This window comes from Drosophila ficusphila, unplaced genomic scaffold (assembly GCF_018152265.1).
Source record: "Drosophila ficusphila isolate 14025-0441.05 unplaced genomic scaffold, ASM1815226v1 contig_679, whole genome shotgun sequence".
NCBI classification, from domain to species: Eukaryota; Metazoa; Arthropoda; class Insecta; order Diptera; family Drosophilidae; genus Drosophila; species Drosophila ficusphila.
Window position 1 is genome coordinate 99248 of NW_025064613.1, and position 7542 is coordinate 106789.

At 50.3% G+C, this 7542-nt stretch overlaps 1 pseudogene; it reads left to right on the plus strand.

The window, feature by feature from the left end:
* Positions 1-366: 366 nt before the first annotated feature.
* Positions 367-5321, plus strand: LOC122320641 (annotated as a pseudogene).
* The last annotated feature ends 2221 nt before the right edge of the window (positions 5322-7542 follow it).

The window sequence follows — 7542 nt, forward strand, 5'->3', positions numbered from 1 at the left end:
GTTTTGGTTTTTTTGTCTGTACCACAGTTGGTATTATTTTCTAAAATAAATAAAACACACACAAAATAATAATCACATATCCGAATTATAAATATACTAATTATAATATTCTTAATAACATTAAGAATAAATATTATTTAATTATTCTGGGTTTTTTTTCGCTCCTGTGCATATTAAATATACCCCGTTTCCACTGGGCATATATTCCTTTTTAATTTATCGTCGCTTCCATAGACCGTCTCCCTCTAGCGAGACAAATTCCACAAGTCAGCTGAATACAAATTTTTTCAAGAGTGCAATTCCAGCAACAAAGGTCTAAAATTTGTTTCTCACGACCAGTACACTCGTTTTCCAACCGAGGGTTCGTTTTTTGGCATGTCCAGTGAAGGTGGGAATAAAAAATCTCCCATTCCACCAACAAAAACTCCGAAAATTGTTGTCAAGCCGCCCACACCTAAACCTTCCAGTAAGACTCCCTCTCCCCAAGCAAGGCTCACTCGTTCCGAGACAAAAATGGCTCTAGCTGCGTCCGATCTTGCGCTGAATCAATTCATTGAGGTTTCAGATCGACTCAGTGAATTCGAAGCGAGATGCAACACTCCGTCGCCGACTCCCCCGAGCATGTCCATGCTAAATATCCGACGCGAAGAGGTCCGAGCATTGTGGGAGCGCATCAAAAAAGAGTACGATGAGTGCAATGTACGCCTGATTTCAGCCGGAGACAGTGCAGCTGACAGCTTGCCAATTCTCCGAGCGAAATATAATTATTGCTACGGCGTCTACGAAAGGTGTGGTGCGAATATAGAGGATCTTATTGCGCAAGCTCCACGAACCCCCCAAACACAAGCTGATCCGTCCCAGACCTACGTTCCTTCAGGTTGTCGGCTACCTCCGTGTGATACCGAGGTCTTCACCGGCGATTATCTTCGCTGGCCGACGTTTAGGGACCTTTTCACGGCGATCTATATTAACAATCCAAGATTGACGCCGGTCGAGAAATTGTTCCACCTGAATTCCAAAACGAGTGGCGAAGCACACACAATTGTGGCAAAGTCGCCTTTAACTAACGATGGTTTTCGCTCAGCCTGGGATAACCTAACTAAGCGTTTCGAAAACAAACGGTTGTTAGTAAACAGTCATTTGAAAATACTGTTCAATGTGCAGTCCATCACTCAGGAATCTGGGCCAGCTTTGCGAGAGCTTCAAGACACCATCCAGAGTTGCCTTACCGCTTTAGAAACGAGCGATATTAGCACCGACAATTGGGATTGCCTATTAGTTTATATGGTCTCCTCCAAACTTCCAAAGTTGACACTTTCCCTCTGGGAGCAGTCGCTCCACAACAAGGTCGATGTTCCCACGTGGCAGGAGTTAAATAACTTCCTCACTGAGCGTCACAGGACACTAGAGGCCATAGATGATGTCCGTCCGTCAGGCTCTAGTCAGCCTCAGCCCAGAGCGGCAGCCTCTAATTCCACGGCACGCAGAATCCACTCCTTTGAAGCAAGAGTAGTACCCGGAGGTAGAGGGTGCGACTTGTGCAATCGAGAAAACCATCCAGTGCGGACATGCGCACGGTTTCTCCGGATGTCTGTCGATGAGCGGTCCGCGTATATCAAAGGCAAAAAGCTGTGTCTGAACTGCTTTGCACGAGGACATCAGCTACGGGACTGTGACAGCACTCATAGTTGCTTCACGTGCCGCGGCCGCCATCACACGCTTCTCCATCGAGGTAACGCGTCTCCAACGCTCTCGACTCCAACTTCAACTTCTTCGCCCAGGTCAAGACCAACTACGACCGCTCCAGCGACTACCAGTGCCGCAACCTCCACGGTGCAAAATTATCTTGCCACGGGTCATAGATCCGTCTTGCTGGGCACCGCCATTATTGACGTTTGCCATTTGGGATCAACCTTCAAGGCTCGTGCCTTGATCGACTCTGGATCGGAGGCAACATTCATGACCGAGCGGCTGTTCAACTTGATTAAGTTGCCTCATCAGATCATTCGAGCCCAAGTCTCCGGCTTAAGCCAAACACTGGCAGCAGAGTCCAAAAAACTCTGCCAATTTTCAATTCGATCTCCGACCAGGCCTGGCCTGCAACTAGACGCGACGGCGTATGTCCTTCCGCAATTAGCTGGTCAACTTCCGTCCTGCTCAATTCCGCAGCATTTCCTACGGGAACTTCCCGAATTTTCCTTGGCAGACCCGAAATTCTATGAGAGTGCACAAATAGACGTGTTAATCGGGGCTGATCTGCTGCCTTCTATACTCCTAAGCGGCACCCGAGCAAACGTCTGTGGCTCTCTTCTTGGTCAAGAGACCATATTCGGTTGGATCCTTACCGGACCAATACCAGCTGCTAGGCAAGAGCAAATTTCCGCTTTCTCCACTCGAATCTCCCATATATTTGATTCAAACCTGGATCAACTTCTCACCAAGTTTTGGGAGGTGGAGGATCTGCCAATAAAAATGGCAAAAGATTCCGATTTGGCTTGTGAGGAAAATTTCCTCCGGACAACCACGAGAGACTTTAGTGGAAAATACATCGTACACCTTCCATTCCGTGATCCAGAGAACGTAAAGTCCGCCCTGGGACACTCCAGATCCTTCGCGTTGGCTCAATTCTTAAGAAACGAGCAGCGTTTAAAAAGGGACAGCCAACAGAAAATTAAGTACGATACCGTCATTCAAGAATATCTCGATCTCAACCACAAGAAAGAGGTCTTTCCTACCCATGATTCTGCGAGTTATTATCTTCCGCATCATGCCGTGCTCAAGCCGGAAAGTACGACCACCAAGCTTCGTGTGGTGTTCAATGCCTCCAGCCCTTCAGACAATGGGGTCAGTCTAAATGATATCCTTCATGCTGGCCCGGTCTTACAGTCCGATCTGACCATTCAAATTCTGAAGTGGCGATATTTCCGATACGTTTACAGTGCCGATATCGAGAAAATGTATCGACAGATCTGGGTAGACCCGAAGCATACCCCGTTCCAACGCATTTTATTCCGAAACAGCGAGGGGTACATTCGAGATTTTGAGTTAAAGACGGTAACTTTCGGGATTAATTGTGCGCCCTTCCTGGCGATACGAGTCCTACAACAGCTGGCGACTGACGTGCAGCTCAGCCATCCAAGAGCGAGCAAAGTCATTCGTAATGCAATGTATGTAGACGATGTCCTTTCGGGAGCTGACTCTGCTGAAGATGCTCAGCTCACAATAAAGGAGTTACAGAGTGCCCTAGACTCCGCGGGCTTTCCGTTAAGAAAATGGACGTCCAACAACAAAGAGGTGTTAGCTCATATCCAAGCCGGTCATCTTCTGAACAGCGATTTCCTGGATCTCGACACTGAAAGTACAGCCAAGACTCTCGGTGTACGGTGGAGAGCGACGTCCGATGAGTTTTTCTTCGTCCCCCCAGATCTACCCACAGAAATCTCCCCCACAAAACGCCAGGTGCTTTCCCAAATTGCCAAACTGTTTGATCCAGCAGGCTGGCTCGCTCCATTTGTTGTGTGTGCCAAGATCTTTATGCAAGAGATTTGGCTTCAGGAGCTGGGGTGGGACGATAAGCTGCCATCGGAGTTGTGCCAAAGGTGGCACAGTTTTCTTCAGAGCTATTCGGTCCTTGATCAGGTCCGGATTCCAAGATGGGTTTCCTTTCGCCCAGAATTCCGCTTAGAGCATCATGGATTTTGTGATGCCTCGCAGAAAGCCTACGGCGCTGCGATCTACGTGCGCGTAGAGATGGGACATACCACGATGGTACACCTGCTCACCGCCAAGACGCGTGTTGCGCCAGTCAAAACTGTGTCGCTTCCTCGCCTAGAGCTGTGCGGAGCTTTACTGCTAGCCGAAATGGCTGAAGCGATCCTTCCCAGCATGCCGATGCTGAATTCGAGTCTCCACTGCTGGACCGATTCCACCATTGTGTTGGCATGGTTAGCAAAACCAGCTTGCCATTGGACTACTTTCGTTGCCAACAGAGTGACGAAGATCACTCAGTCCACAGAGGCAGCCAACTGGTCACACGTTCAATCCGAACATAATCCCGCTGACTTGGCTAGTCGAGGGGTAGCCCTTCCAGAGCTTGTCGGTAGTTCTCTCTGGTGGCATGGACCCACTTGGTTGCAAAAGCCACGCAGCCAATGGCCTAGCCAGGGGACCGACCTTCCCGTGACCGAGATCGAAAAGCGAGCAATCAAAGCCCACGTAGCATATATTCCGAACGAAGACTTTCTTGATCGTTTTTCCAAATTGGATAGAGCGTTGCGGGTCCTCGCGTATGTCCAGCGTTTTATCAATCGGTGCAAGAAACAATCGCCGCTTTCAGAGATCCGTCTGGAGGCCAAGGAACTTGTCGCCGCCGAGCGGCTCATGATTCTCTGCACTCAGCGCAGGTATTTAACGAACGAGTATCGCTGCTTGAGTCAGAAGCTTCCGGTGCCCCCGTCCAGTTCGATCCTCTCCTTGAACCCTTTCCTAGATCAGGAGGGGCTGATAAGGGCATGTGGCCGTGTCACAGCCTCTGAAAGTTTGCGTTACGATGAACGACACCCGATAATCCTCCCGTACGAATGTTCACTCTCTCGGCTTCTGGTAAAGTTCACCCATCTCATTACGCTACACGGGGGTAATCAGTTGGTGGTACGTCTCACCCGTTCCAGATATTGGGTTCCGAGAGTCAAAAACTTGGTGAAGGCAGTTATCAATGCCTGCAAGGTCTGCGTGATCTACAAAAAGCGATTGCAAAGTCAGATGATGGGAAATTTGCCAAGAGAACGAGTGTCATTCTCCCGCCCATTCACGTACACGGGTATGGACTACGCAGGGCCCTTCGACATAAAGAATTACACTGGCAGAGCCTGCCTTATTACTAAAGGGTATGTGTTGGTTTTCGTTTGCTTCTCCACCAAGGCTATCCATTTGGAGCCTACTTCAGATCTGACGACCGAGAAATTTCTTGCGGCATTCGCTCGGTTCGTATCCAGAAGAGGGTGTCCTCGCCAAGTGCAGTCGGACAATGGGAAGACCTTTGTTGGCGCGGCCACATTACTGTCCCGAGATTTTCTCCAGGCCGTTAAAGAGTCTGTGACTGATGCGTATAGTCATCAGCAGCTCGACTGGCATTTCATTCCGCCAGGAGCACCCCATATGGGAGGCCTATGGGAAGCTGGTGTCAAGAGCTTCAAGGCATTGTTTTATAAATGCACAGCTACGCGGAAATACACCTTTGAAGAACTTGCCACTCTGCTAGCGAAGATTGAAGCTTGTCTAAATTCCAGACCGCTATCTCCCATGTCAGAGGATCCCACTGATCTTCTAGCGTTGACACCAGGGCACTTTCTTGTCGGCGGCCCTCTTCTATCCATAGTGGAGCCCGAAGTAAAGGGAGAATCTAAGACAATATTAAACAGGTGGCAACACTTGAAAGCGCTCCATCAGCAATTCCGCGCTCGATGGAAGGATGAATACCTGAAAGAGCTCCACAAGCGCAACAAGTGGAAGTGTCCCACCGAGAATATGCGTGTCGGGGACATGGTCGTCATCAAAGACGACAATCTGCCCTCAAATGAGTGGCGACTCGGTAGAATCGACTCCGTCTTTCCTGGAGCCGATGGCAATGTCCGCGTAGTCGACATCCGGACGGCGCGCGGCATTGTCCGGCGTCCAGTAGCCAAAATTGTTCTCCTTCCCGGAGAGGCTCCCCAAACTTCTACCCAGTAATCCATACTTCGTTGTCCGTAGTCCGTAAGGCCCGAATCTTTCCATTATAAAACATCTTCCTGTGTTTTTTTTCTTTTTCATGATCCAACGCCGACATCCGTAGACAATGGCTCCGCGTAAGCAGAACGCTCAAGTGTTGGAGAGCAGGCGGACTCGAGGCACGCAGTCCTATCGGTGCCGAGTCTGCCGGGGGATCCACCCTCTAAAGAGGTGCCAGAGGTTCCTCAAGCTGAGCGCGGAGAAGCGGCTACGGGCAGTTCTGGTTAATAAGTACTGCGCAAATTGCCTTGCCCACGAGCATTCGCAAGGGGACTGCCGTAGCGGTGACCGGTGCAGAACGTGCGATGAGGAGCATCACACGCTGCTCCACATCACCGAGCCTTCCAAGCCTTCCAAAAGGGGCTCCGCTTCTCAGCAGCGTTCGCGCCGGCAAGATCCGCCAACTCGCAGAGCGCTTGCTTCTCCACCGCGCTCAGCCTCCTCGACACCAGAGCCCTCGACTCGCGCAGCGCGCGCTGCTCCGACGTTGGCAACCCTCCTTCAACACCACGTCGTCAACGTCCTTCCAACGGCTTTGGTCACCCTGGAGGCGGGTCCGAAGATCGTGGACACCGTGGCTCTCATAGACCCCTGCTCGCCTCAAAGCTGCATCGACGCCACCCTGGCGTCCAGCCTTCGTCTGCCGACCACCAATGTCGGAAAAGAGAGGGTGTGCACGGCGATCCTCCGATCGAAGGTCGTCGAGGGAGCTGCGTTGGATGTCGTCCTAAAGATCGAGCCCGGCGTCGGCGTCCGCACCCCCATCCGAGCGATCGACGAGTCTGTCGTCGGCCGCTACAAGGACCTTCCGCTGGCCGACAAGCGGTTCTATCTGCCGGCGTCGATTTCCATGGTCCTGGGTGCGGATGTCTACGCCAAGGTCATCCAACCAGGATTCCACCTGGTCGCCGAGGGATTGCCGGTGGCCCAGAAGACCATATTCGGCTGGATCCTGTCCGGCGCCTGCAACCAGGGCTAATTATGTTGCAACGCCAGCGGTTGCAAGGGGGGCGGGATGTTCAGGCCTCTCCCGCTCTCCCTCTCCCGGAGATTCTCCCCACACCGCACTCTCCCTCTCCCGAAGCTTGGAGCATGTCGCGCTCGGCCGTCCAGGCTCTCCACTCCCCGAGCGCGAGAAGTCTCCGCTGCGCCTCCAAGCGCCTAGCTTAGCTTAGCTTAAATTAGTTCCAATACGTCAACGTGTGAATAAACGCCCGGCCGGTCCGCGCTATTAACGAAATTTAAAGTCTTTTCTTTTCCGCGATCGTCGAGTGTTTTTTCTCACCCCCACAGCTTAACCCCGCCAGCCGTCACAGACCAGGAGTTTTGCTGCCTTCAAGAAGGACGCCCCGCCAATTCACCATTTTTTGCAAATTTTGACAGGTCGGGGGTCATAAAAAATTACAAAATATTAACCAAAAATTCGAAAATAAACCAATAATGCAGCTAGATACATAGATATTCTAATAACAAATTCAGAGAGGTATTCCACTTTTAAATCGGGTAAAAATTTCAAAAGTTATGGGCTAAGCAGTGCTGGGATCTGGTCACTTTTCTGCAAACCCATTTTTTGCAAATTTTGACAGGTCGGGGGTCATAAAAAATTACAAAATATTAACCAAAAATTCGAAAATAAACCAATAATGCAGCTAGATAGATTTTTTAATAACAAATTCAGAGAGGTATTCCACTTTTAAACCGGGTAAAAATTTCAAAAGGTCTGGTCACTTTTCTGTAAACCCATTTTTTGCAAATTTTGACAGGTCGGGGGTC